The sequence below is a fragment of the Orbicella faveolata genome, unplaced genomic scaffold, assembly GCF_042242905.1.
Source record: "Orbicella faveolata isolate gen_17 unplaced genomic scaffold, um_ofav_v1 contig_34, whole genome shotgun sequence".
NCBI classification, from domain to species: domain Eukaryota; kingdom Metazoa; phylum Cnidaria; class Anthozoa; order Scleractinia; family Merulinidae; genus Orbicella; species Orbicella faveolata.
In genome coordinates, this window is record NW_028301563.1 from 18,881,544 (window position 1) to 18,894,419 (window position 12,876).

Genomic DNA, 12,876 nt, shown 5'->3' on the forward strand with positions numbered 1-12,876 from the left:
GGCAGATTCCAGTGATTAACTTAATAAAATATTGTACATGTTTTCAAACAAGCTAAGGAACTCCTGCTATCACTGCCCCTTTAAATTATGATTAAATGCCTGGCTTCGATCTGGTGGAGTATATTTCCCAAATCACCACTTTTGATGATTTTTGCCCTTTTTCCATCAATTCCAAAAAGACTATTTTCTGAGCATTTAGGGCACACTATAAAGGTAAATTAAAGATTACTTGAAACTTTTATTTAACATTTAAATGGTATTAAAAGGAAAATTAAAGATAACTTTTGGAGCCACCAAGCAAAAATTAAAGCTAAACTAAACTAACTCAAATGTACCTTTAAGACAATTTAGAGGATCTTCCTAAAGCCTATGAAATGAGCCTATAGGGTAACTTTAATTTCAGCTTAATGTGCTCATGAAATGGTTCATAAGAAGACTTTACTTAACACATGAAAGTTCAATTAAATGTTCATTTCAGGAATTTGGTAAATGAATTAAATATTGTTTAAATGCCTCCAATGTAGACCTTTAAGTTAGCTTTAAAATCAATTAATTGAGTTATTTCACCCTGTGAAATACACGCGGAATAATTGAAAAACGTAAAACAATCGACAAAAAGACGCGAAGGCACAACAAATTAAAGGCGCCGTGACTACAACAGGAACATTGGATCTCATTTGCGGTGACTTTATTTGTTTTTCAAAGTAACTCGTGAACACGTATTTCCGGTCACTCGTAAAGCTTATAGCTGCGCCTCTGTTTAACAAGGTAAGTACAACGTGTCCGGGCTTATTATTTAATATAAGTTTCTACATAAGCGGGAGTCAAGAGTTTCTTACAGTCTGTACATCTACAAGCTGATTAGTCCAAAGTCAAATAAAATTGGCCATCTGCAAAACTTGTATGTTACTGTCCTTATTATACAGAATCTATACATGTGCATGAATGGTTTTAAGACTTTTAAGTTCAAGGAGAAAGATTTATTTGGCCGTAAATAGACGAGAAATTCTCGTCATGAACATATCAGCGGCCCGTTCTGCCCGACAGCCAAGCTGTTGGGTTTTAACCCATTTATATTTACTGCAGAACTGACCACAGAAAAGACAAGAGATAAATATATATATCTAATATCAGTTTATCCCTAAGGAATATGTCACACAAAGTGATGACGTCAAAGGTGGCTTTTGGGTTGATGAACCCAACTACTAGACTGTTCTATACAGAGCGATTCAACTTTCCGCCTCTGGAAATGTTCCTGTCGGGAACTTTTCGTGCATCACGTCTAATAAATTCCCCTCAATGATGAGTACAAATAGAAAAGGTTGTGGTTAGTTGGCTGTAGTCTGAGGGAAAAATCCTGTCGTAAATTTATAGAACGTACAGTGCGATCCCAAGTTAATAAATTAACGTCAAGAAAACGGAGCTTTTCGAAAACGCTGGTGTCACGATATTCATGTGATCTCCCTGACCGAGTTTTCCTCAAACTCAAACCAATTTAAAATGACCGGTGATTTTTGCGTTTTGAAATTTCTCTGGCGTACTGTAGACAGAAAACATTTGATGCGTTTTTAGAGTGAAACCTCCGTTTTCAAAAAATCTCCGGCGCAGGGTGGACGGGGCCTTATTTGCTATCGAAATAACTACAAAAAAAAAAAAAAAAAAGCTATTGCGAGCCTGAAATGAAACCCAAAATGCAAGCCATTTGCTAACACAGTGGAACCTCGGGTTGCGACCACCTCCTCGCCGGTAAGCGACCACCCCTCCTCAGCGACCAGTTTTCCAATTAAGTAACCAAATTTTTCCAAGTCAAATCACTATATTTGGAACCTCTTGTAATTGACCACCTCTCGCAAGTGACTGCGACCACTGTAAGAGCTAAAAATTTGAAATTTTCTTTTGTTCTTAACCCCCCGTAAGTCAATGGACAGATAATAGAGCGAAAATTGCATAATAAGGTGTTGGGCATTATCGCATTCGTTGGATGGTACGAGAGACGGAAATTTCTCAATCGGAAGCACCAGATTTTTTTCGCAAAATCGACTTTTCACATGAATAAAACATTTAAAACATAGATAGGTCTCAACAGTTACCTTATGCTAATGAGGCAAACTTTTGGCCCAATATGATCTAAGTTCTCGTAAGTGATCACTTTCCGTAGGCAACAACCTAGGCTTGACATTTTGGGTGGTCGCTTACGGAAGGTTCGACTGTAACAATAAAATGCTCATCACGTTTTATAATGCCTGAATGAATAAATGGACGTGTCGCAAAGAATCCGAGAAAGCAGATAACATCGTCCTTAACTTAGTCAGATTTATGTTTTTTCGAAATGATTTCATCCCAGTCCGGATAATACATCTCCTTCATCCGCTGGGCATGCTCCTCAAGATTCTTCATTTTAGACTTGGTCAGTTCAGCGAAAGGACTTTGCGGACAGTCCAAAACAGAGGAGGTGATGAACGCAAATACGGCAACGTCAGCCAGGCAAGGTTTTTCACCAAACAGAAATTTCTTCTGGCCTAAAAATTGCTGACACAGCAAGCAAATCCCTCTCAGCTATTCCGTACAAATCTTGCTCCGAGTGACGACCAATGCCGTGCGACCACAGATCCCTTCTGACCTTTTTATCTACCTTGTAGCATGCGAGAAGTCTGAGAGGCAGGACAAGATGACCAAAAAAAACCTTTCGCAAGTGCTCGGCGTAGTCAGTGCACCAGCGGTAGTATACAATTGTCCTATACAGGATCAAGGAGGCAGAAATTAAATTATCTCATTTGTCCTATCAGAAATATGATGCCTAATGGTAAGTATCGAGCGGTCTAAGGGCCTGCTTCCAAGGACGGAGTGTTACCCTAGCGAGTGGGTTAACCCTAGCTGGAAGGCAAAAGATAGCCGGGGTTTACAAGCAAAATTTCACTGGTAGGGTAACCCTAAAACCAGGGACATCTTAATGCGCGGTTACACTCAGAGTCTGGAAACAAGTAGAAAGTTAACCTGAGTAGGCGGGTTAACCATACCTGGAGTGTTTACAAGGGAAAAGAGTTAACCCACCCGCCAGGGTAACCCTAGCACGCAGACAGGGTAACCCGCCTACCCGGGTAACCAAAGCTGCCTAACTGCCTTGTAAACACGACGAGTGAGTGAGTGCTAGGGTCACCCGCTTGCTAGGGTAACCCTCTCTCCTTGTAAACAGGCCCGAGGTCATTATATGTTCCCGGCCGGGAATGTTGTGTTATACTTTCAAAGCGTCTCTTTCTACGCAAGAGTATGCTCCATTAATTAATCCAATTCATCGTTTAATAGCGACATACCTGGACAAACATGTGAGTCTGATGGACTCTTGGCCCTTATGCAGTGTTTAGATTGCGTTAATATAGAGCGGTTTTCAATTGAGTGTCGTAAAACCAAAACCAAACCAATTACTTACCAATTAGACTACTCAGCAAATCTCAAACCGTAGTAAAACCAAAACCAAAACTAAAGTAATTATCTAATTATTTTCGACACTCAAATGAAAACAGCTTTATTCAACACAATTCAGCATATTTAATTTATCTCTTTATATGTCAGTTACTATTAGAAACTGAGAAAATGTAGGTTCTTGTCCTTCATAAAGACATAAAAATATTCAGGCTTGAAAGGGATTCGAATCCATGACCTCAGCGATGCCAGTTCAGTGCTGTTCCAACTGAGCTATTAAGCTAAGTGGGAACTGGTCAAGTTTAGGGTTAGATAAATTATGCCGGCATATTTTCGATCATAACACTATGGTGCGAGCATCGAGCTCAACGCCAGCATAATAGTCATGTTTAGGAGCATAAAAGTTGATAAAATTATCCTGCTAATAAAAAGATCAAAATAATGTGTTTAAAAACTGTCAGTTGTGGGCTTTGTGGCTGCTTTATGCTGCTTTGTTGAAGACCTGGCTACCCTACTTTATGCCTGGCTCCCCAGGCAGTTTTCACTTGTCATGAACCGAACTGAAGAGACTGCTGACATTTAGCTCTTGTTGCTCCGTAATAGAGCATTCTATTTCAAAGGCGTCGTTGTTATTTAAAAGAACGACATTAAATATTAGATATGTTAGCACCTATTTTGTCTTTTTTTATTTCCGCAAAATTCACCCCGCATCCTTGAGCATAATCCTAGGGCACGAGCATAATTTCGAGCATAATGCTATGAGTTTAAGAGTGACGCTCAAAACCATAATACTCAAATTTTCGAGCGTAATTTATCTAACCCTAGTCACGTTGTGAGGTGACTCCAAGTGGACACGTGACCCGATCAATTGACAGTGATTGGGATTGGATATGTTGATACGCTTGTTTTAGAATTCTCGCTGTAATAATTAAACGTAACGGTCACGAGAAGAACGTTTCATGGAACCTACACTAACACAGCAAGTACCCAAACACACAGACAAAAAATAGTAATAATAATCTCTTCATCGGAACATACGATTGTGTAACTCACCAGTAAGTGTTCTCTTCCAACATGGTGCGAATACTGTGAGCAATGGCCTTTTCTGTGTTGGTCAAATGAGAATCAATATCTACTTTGAACTCTCTCTTCAGAAACTGAATACAGAAATTGGAATCAGCAATTTCTTGGCCGTTAAACTCGATCCAAGGTATTTTCCCCTTCTTAGAAAACTTCAAACCATATTCATTTTCGTATTGAATCCTTGTCATGCGAAGGAAGGTTTCCAATTTTAAACATGGAGGGCTAGGACTCGCTACCAAATTGGTTGGAGGGAACTGATGTAAAATGACCGTACCAGGCCTCGGCTTCTTGGTTTTTTGCTCTTTTTTGAACATCTTCACAAGGAGATAAATGACAACAAATGCTGTGGAAGCGATGCCAGCGTATAGAATAGACACCATGGTTTAACACGTCGCAACTGTAAAGAGTGAATTCCCGTGCGTTTTGGATCGCATGACTTTGCACTTCTTTGTCACGCAACAAATCAAATCAAATCCTTATCGAATTTGCATATCAATGGCGCTTTCACAGAAATTAAGCAACCATGACCACATTTTGTAGAATAAAGTGAAGAGTATCTAGATATATAGACTCTAAAGGCCAAGCCGAGGCAGGGGGTGTCCTTCCTAAAACTAAAGTTTGTTACATGAGTTCTTAAGGGAGACAGGCGTTTCCACAAGAAATCGGTCAATTTGAATTTTAGAAATACTGCTATGATCGTAACTTCTAGATGATGCAATAGTCACATTTTATTACGGGTGAATGTGCCTTGTCATCCCTGAACTACTAGTTGATTAGTTATGCAAAGAAGAGGGAGGCATTAAGGCAAGTGTTCAACAGGCTTTTCATAGTGAGAGCTTTTCAGCAATACTAAAATGTAAAATTGATTCTTCTCTCAGCTGAATCTTGCAGATGTATGGATTTTACAGTAACAGAATGTTAGAGACTTAAAATGTGCAAATTAAAGCCAAGATTTTGCTTTTGACCGCGGCCAAGATCAGCGCAGACATGCTGAAGTCTACGAAGCCGCTGTTTTTTTTTTTTTTGTTTTTTTTTTGTGTGTGTGTGTAAGCGTTAGAGTTTCTGGCTCCAGCAGTGCGAAAGACTCGAAAATTGCGAAGGCAAAGTAGTCAAATCGTACTGCAAGTCATCAATCTACTAGTGCAAGAAAGCAGGAAAGAGACAGAAAGATTCATCTTTCTTTAAAAAGATTTATTTTCGAGTCTGGCAATATGCAGTTTCTCCATTTTGCAGACAAATCTATTTTTACAGGTTTTTCAGACAAATCTATCTGAAACTTGGAAAAGACCCAACCAAAGTCTTGTCAGGTATACAAAAGAGAAAATGGGTATAATTATTTTCTAAATTGTTGCGTTTCAAGTTACGATGACTGTACTGTACAGCTAGGACTACTTGAGAAGCAACATTTAGCTGGCATAGCGTAACAAAGACATGGCACAAGCCTCAAGCCTGACTTCTCGTAGGGCTCATGCGATGTTTATGCAAGACTCCAGCAAAGCTTACTTTTGGGGTTAGATCCGTTAGGTCTCTCAATGCTAAACCTGTTCAGTGAGGCTAACTATGCAAATTAAAAAAATATTTACAAAACCTCCCATGACAAGAATATGTTAGACTCTCTTTAATTGATGACCACAATTGAATTGGCGAATTGTTAAACTGACACCGGCGGACCATCTGGGTTCCGAAATCACGAAATTAAAAGAACACTTTCCAAAAGGAGAAAACGTCTAGGGTACGGTAACATTATTAAACTCTTATAAGATATTTCAGTCGTCGTCTGATCTCAATTATTCTACCTCTCTATTCCCCCCTTTACCAGGCGCTTAGAGAAAGTAGGGTAAACGAGAGGAAATCTCGAATTGAAACGTGCTCGTGTGAGTGGACCTCGGAGGGTGGAATAGGACTTGGCTAACCGCCCTCAAAATCGGTCATACAGGTTAAACTTCTTACCTGGTTAAATTTCCACCCTTCAGCTACTCATATTAAAGTAATTAGTCAAACTGATCATTAGTGTCGGTTGTTTAAAGTTTATCCGGGATTACACATGATAAGCTAAGGCGTAACCGGAACTGATACTTGGGAAGGGTCTCAAGCATCTGTCACGTACCGGCGCCAGATGAGCCATCTCTTGTTTTCAATTCCCTTGGAGCTAGTTCAAAACCGATCTTATTTAACCAGGTTTCAATTGCACTCGCCTGTTAATTATGTTGACTTATACTACCATCTCATTTCACTGTTAAATATATTACATATTTCCTCGGTCTCGTTTACAGAACGCCCGACGTAACTCCCCGCACGAACTGTTCGGTAATCGACCTAAATCAAACTCAATCGAACTTATCGAACTACTTGGTTCGATTATGTTTGGCAATCGAGCTAAATCGAACCAAAAAATGTGTGAGGGCTCCATTGTGAACTATATCGAAAGTAATTGAACTTCTTCGAATGTTGAAAGCATTACTCGAAGTAGACAAGATTTCTGAAAAGTCTTTAGCAAGTAAGAACAACAAAGAATGGAATGAAACGAACAATAGAAATTAAGTAACAAGAAGCTAAGAGCGATGCAATGAACTGAATCGAGGCTGGTTCAATAGTATAATGTTCAAAAGTGTAGCAGCTCTCGTCCCGGGAGGGGGGGGGGGGGGGGGGAGGGGGGACCGCTAAGAGGTACCAAGATCCTGTTTCTTGAGGGTGGCTTGAAAATTTATTCTCTCCTAAAAGATACAAATCATCCATAACACATTATCTCCTGTCATATTTTCTCAGCTCAACGCCCTAAAGGGTACTGCAAAAGCTCCCGCTGTGGACCTTAATGAGGCTAAGCACCCAAGGAAGTATCAAAACCGCTTTTTCAACCCCTAAAAGGTATGACGAGCACCTCGGTCCTTTTTTTTGGGAGCCCCCCCCCCCCCCCCCCTCCCTTCTCCCTTGGGCTCTCGAAAGTTTGTAATTCTTTTCATTGTCAGCAGCTGTTATTGTTCTGGGGCTAGGGACATTGTTTCTGTTGTCTGCTCTATTGTACTCTCAAAGGGTGTCCAGCCATTCATGATGCCGGAGACCTTACGAGAGCTGACCCCACCCATAATGTTCTTCGTAAGACAGCCTAGAAAAACAAAAAATTCAGAAAAACATTATAACTCCCATTTTTAATCGAATGTACTTCAGATTCGACCATCGAACTTATTCGAACTCAGTCAAAGTTCGATTGCGTTCGATTAATATTACTCCATTATATTTCTAGTGAGAGTTTGACTGTGTCTGATTGCCGAGCTCCATGGAGCCTAATCATTCGATTAAGTTCGATCAATCGAACGTTTGATTTAGTTCGAGCAGTTACGTCGAAAAATGGGACAGAGGGGCTCAATGACAGTTGTGATGTGACGTGATGTCTTCCAGGATTTTATCAACTTAATAAATGTAGATGTAGATGTAGATGTAGATGACGTCAGACATGCATTGCCACTCACGTCATTCTCGCTACTAGTGCTCGCGCGTTTTGGATCAACGGTGATTGAACTCGCAACGCACTTGACAAAATAAACAATAGCCCTTTTCACGGTTAATTTTTCTCACTTGCATTACAATGTAATCCAATGCGGATGCGAGGCAATTTCGGGCGAAGACTACAAAATAGCCCGAAATTGCTTCACATACATGCTAGATTTTATTGTCATGCAAATGAGCAAAATTAACCGTGAAAAGGGCTATTGGAACCCAAAACGTATGGTTCCGGGTTTGATTTGCGCTTGCGCTAAAGTGGAAAATAGAATCAAGAAACTATCCTTGTTTAGTCATTTTAACTGGTATACACTTCCACCACGCAATTTAATCCACCTTTGGAAGTAGTTATTTTCATAACAAGAGAACATCAATGACGTGACATCCGCTACATCGACAGTTTTTTCGGTGAATGAATATGTTTAGTAAACGCTACCTGTTCACTTCTGAATTTGGACAAACATAAAGATATTCTAAACGATGGTCTGTCAACAGCTGTTTCTTTATTCTTTCTTTTTTCCTTAGAGACAATTCGCAATTTTTATTTGTTGGACTTTCCGCTGTAATGAACTATAAAAGATATATCAGAGTAGAAAAATATGCTATGGCGGGTGATAAATAGCGAGGACAGCAAGAGCCAGGAGTGTCTGACTGTCTCTACATCTTTACTGGGCATCTCTCAGTTTCCAAAAAATAACAATAGAATACAATAAAATAAACTACTACGAAAGTCGCAAAAAACTACACGAGCCAAAACTACTAAAGTCGTAATGTCTTCATCTCTGAGGAGTCATTCAATGAAAAGATATAGCCACGGCGGCTAGCATACGTTAGTTATATAAGACGACATTCCCCCCTTTCGACTCGTTACAACGTAAGTTTTCTCTAAACAAGATATTTACATGAACGTGGAAGAGAATATTTTTTACAATTGCTGGCTACTCAAAAAATTACTAAGAACTTGAGAAAATGGAATGGAAATAGAAACAGAAATAGATTTAGAAAGACCATACTTAAAATGTGAGCCGCAATACGAAACCGGAAACGAGCAATATATTAAAGCTAGTACTAATGTGATATTTAAAGGAGTTCAGTCACAATATTTGGGGTTATTTTGGCCATGCACAAAATTACCTTTAAATTGAAGTAAACTTGAAAATAATTGTTTACTAAGGATAGAAAAGCACTTACGAGATACTGATAAACCGATAAAGGAACAAGGATGGTACAGGATGGAGAAGATTAACACAGATTGTAAACGGCGAACATGAAAAATTTTAGGCTAAACGTTTGAAGATGCGCAAGGCGTGACCTAATACACCTTTTGCTGTTCATTTACAGAAAATATCCATTCATTTGAGTCCAAAATTGATTGTGAGTGCTCATGCAAATTCTGTTATTGCGTCTTTTGCTGAAAAAGGAATGTCCAAAAGTGTAAATGATTGTCGTTTCGTGACAACGAATTTTATTTCGACAAAAATGAGAATACATTTACAGCCACTGAATGTCAAAGGAAGGTATTGTTTATCTTTTGATGATTTTGATTGTTAATAAATAATCAAGTGTTATTCTTGAACGTTCCTTACGCGCAAATGAAGGTCATATTGGTGTTAATGAGAGTATATTGACCATAATGAAACAAATGTGGACTCAAATGAATGGATATTTTCTGTAAGTGAATAGCAAAAGGTGTAGTAACTCCTTTAAGATACCTGGTCTATATCGAAAGCGGGAAACCGCAGAAAACACAGGGTATGTCATCTCAATCAGATTTGTGCTTCTTCTTTGAAATGATTTCATCCCAGTCTGGATAATACATCTCCTTCATTCTCTGCGCATGCTCCTCAAGATTCGTAGCCTTGGACTTGGTAAATTCAGCAAAAGGACTTCTGGGTAACTCCCAAGTGGATGTAGCGATGAAGGCGAATACTGCAGCGTCAGCCAGGCAAGGTTTGTCTCCAAACAAGAATTTCTTCTGGCCTAGAATTGCTGACACAGCAAGCAAATCCCTCTCAGCTATTCCATACAGGTCTTGTTCGGAGTGACGACCAATACCATGTGACCAGAGGTCTCTTCTGAACTTTTTTTGCAGCCAGTAAAATAGCAGATATCTGATTGGGAGGGAAAGATGACCGAAGAATGATTCTCTCACGGATCCGGCATTATCAGATAAATAACGATAATAAGCAATGGCCCTGTCAACGAACAACGAAAAAGAAAGACAGTTAATGTAAGTTCATTGGTCTTAGCAGATAAGTGGAATTCAGGTGTCTATTGGGACTAACTGGTGAGTTATATCTCATGGTCATGCAGTTGCTGATTTTATATTTAATGTAACAGACTCAGTCATTCCACAAAACCATCTTGATACTACATGTGCAAGGTACATCATTCTGTAAACAACGTCCTCTGCGGTCACTTAAAATGTATGCCGAATCGCCAGTGCAATATCATAGAGCAAGATATCTATATTACCTTATTCATTATTATATATTAATTTTCATGCCTTTATCTTTCTAATGATTGCCCTCTCAATTGTAGCCTTTAAACTCTCAAATATAGTGAAATTTGCAAACAACTCTCAAATGTAAACATATCCCCACACAGGTACACACTGCGGATCTATTCTAATTAGTAAGCTAGGCATTGTATTGTCACGCTTTACTCTCTGTTTAACAATGGAAAATAAATCGTTTGGAAATAGCGAGCCGTGACTGCCGAACCTGCAGTGCAGGCGTTTTCCGTGTGTTCGCGAGTTATCGGTATTGTTGACTCTCTTTTAGCCCCAACTCTACTAATTAGGGCCCCTTTTCGTCTCTTGCGAGATGGCGCTCATCTTATCAAAATGCGTGCGCTCGCTCGCCAAAATACGTCTGCATTGCAGGCTATGACTGGCGCTGAAAGGCATACACTCATTAACATTTTGCAAATCAAATAGCGTGTAAAATTAATTATTCATTGCTTCTTTGGAGTGATTATGTAATAGTATCGGAAAGGAAAGGTAGCCCTCCTCCAATGTCACTTTCAGCCATGTAACACGGAGCCGTAAAAGAAGGTTGGAAGGTTGTACCGTATTATGTGTATTTAAGACTACGCGGCGTCGAATGAGTGATGCTAAAACCTGCAATACTGGCATTATTGTGTTTTCCAAATGCTTGCCTTTCAGTATCTGCTAAATCTGAGCGTTATCGGTTTTCAACATTTACTAACGAGGATATGCCCTGACCCCATCCTTGAAGGGTACCTCCAACAATAAACGGAATCTCAAATTGAACACCACATACTTACCAGTAAGTGTTTTCCTCCAGCATGGTGCGGACACTGTGAGCAATGGCTTTCTCTGTGGCACTCAAATGAGAATCGATATCCACTTGGAATTCTTTCGTCAGAAACTGAATGCAGAAATTCGAATCGGAAACTTCTTGACCATTCAACTCGATCAAAGGTACTTTTCCTTTCTTGGAAAAGTTGAAACCGTAATCATTTACAAACGGAATCTTTGTCATACGAAGGAACGTTTCCGTTGAACTTGAGACAAGGCGGAGAACCGTTAACCGATAATTCCGAGGGAAAGAACTGGTGCAACACGACTGTAGCAGGCATCGCGGATTTCTTGTTCTTTTTTCTTCTTAATTTCTTTCCCAGAAGATAAATGGCAAAAAATGCAACCACAGTAATGCCAGCATATGCACATATCTGCATGGTTGTACTGCCGTAAAACACACTGATACGAGTCAGTAGTCATCGTGATGTGTCACGCAAAGGCATAGAGTGCATTTACATTTGCTGCGTCACGCATCGTTAGGGAGCTCAGTAAAATCTGGAACGGACACAGCATGGACAATAAACGGACAGCGGAACAGCCAAAAAAGGGCACAGTTTAACTTGGGCATGCTGCTCGCTTAATTTTGAGAATAATTTGTATTTGGACTGTACAAAAGCAGAAACCGACACAACGTAGGATGATTTTTTGAAGGTGTACTACGTTTCGGCTGGCCAAACCAGCCTCAGCTTCAGTTACAATGAGAATTTTCCATTGGGACGTGTTTTTATGTCGCATATTTTCGATATACCTGAAATACGTAAAACTAATTGACAGTGTAAATTAAAGATAAGCATACGATAAAATAAAATAATAAAATAACATAATAAAAGGAAACAATTAATATGTTTCTTCGCGGATGCTCAGACCATCAGGATGAATTGTTCTGCCTTTTTGAATGAAAAAAAGCTTCCCTGGCCTTACGGATAGAGTCTCGGTTGAAAAAGAGTTTTTCCATGGGGATTAATTGCATGCTTTTTAATTTAAAAAATCATCCTACGTTGTGTCGGTTTCTGCTTTTGTATTCTTCATTTTACACGTGAAGCCGATTACATCACCATTGATCCAAGGTATACAAGCAGAATCATCGTTCCGGTTGCTTGCTTAAACAATTTATATTATTTGGACTCCATTCGCTTTACGGTACAGCAGTGTAACTCAGAGATAAAAATAAAAAAAAATAAAAAAATGCAAACAAATAAACAAACAAACAAACAAAAAACAAAAAACATAAAAACCACAACAAAAAACAAAACAAAACAAAAATAGTCACATCATTTAATTTGTTTGTTTCTCGGCCTCGGTCGGCATGATCACATTCATTCTTTTTTCAGTATTTTTAGAGTTCTCATAGCTCCTCTTCCCCCCCCCCCCCCCCTTCTCTCTCCCTACAAAGGCAGTGGTTTTCTGGTTGGATATTTTTAATTTGTTGTTTTTTTCACGCAAGCGCTACAAAATCTACAAGTTGATATTTTCAGCTCAACTTTGCTATTTCAATTGCTTTCAGTCTTGAACAAGACAAAAGGAGTTTGAATTCCATGCCTTAAATTGCC

At 39.3% G+C, this 12,876-nt stretch overlaps 1 protein-coding gene and 2 pseudogenes across 3 annotated transcripts in view; all 3 read right to left on the reverse strand.

Annotated features, from left to right (window-relative positions):
* LOC110053351 (failed axon connections homolog) overlaps window positions 1-12,876 on the reverse strand; it is a 44,826-nt gene that overhangs the window by 23,869 nt on the left and 8,081 nt on the right. The gene's annotated exons all lie outside the window — the stretch shown is intronic.
* On the reverse strand, window positions 667-4,964 carry LOC149105138 (failed axon connections homolog; annotated as a pseudogene). Its single transcript, XR_016201333.1, has 2 exons — window positions 4,474-4,964; window positions 667-2,735 (listed from the first exon to the last, which is right to left on the reverse strand). The product of XR_016201333.1 is annotated as a failed axon connections homolog (transcript).
* Window positions 8,481-12,669, reverse strand: LOC149105139 (failed axon connections homolog; annotated as a pseudogene). The gene is made up of 2 exons (XR_016201330.1): window positions 11,290-12,669; window positions 8,481-10,196 (listed from the first exon to the last, which is right to left on the reverse strand). The product of XR_016201330.1 is annotated as a failed axon connections homolog (transcript).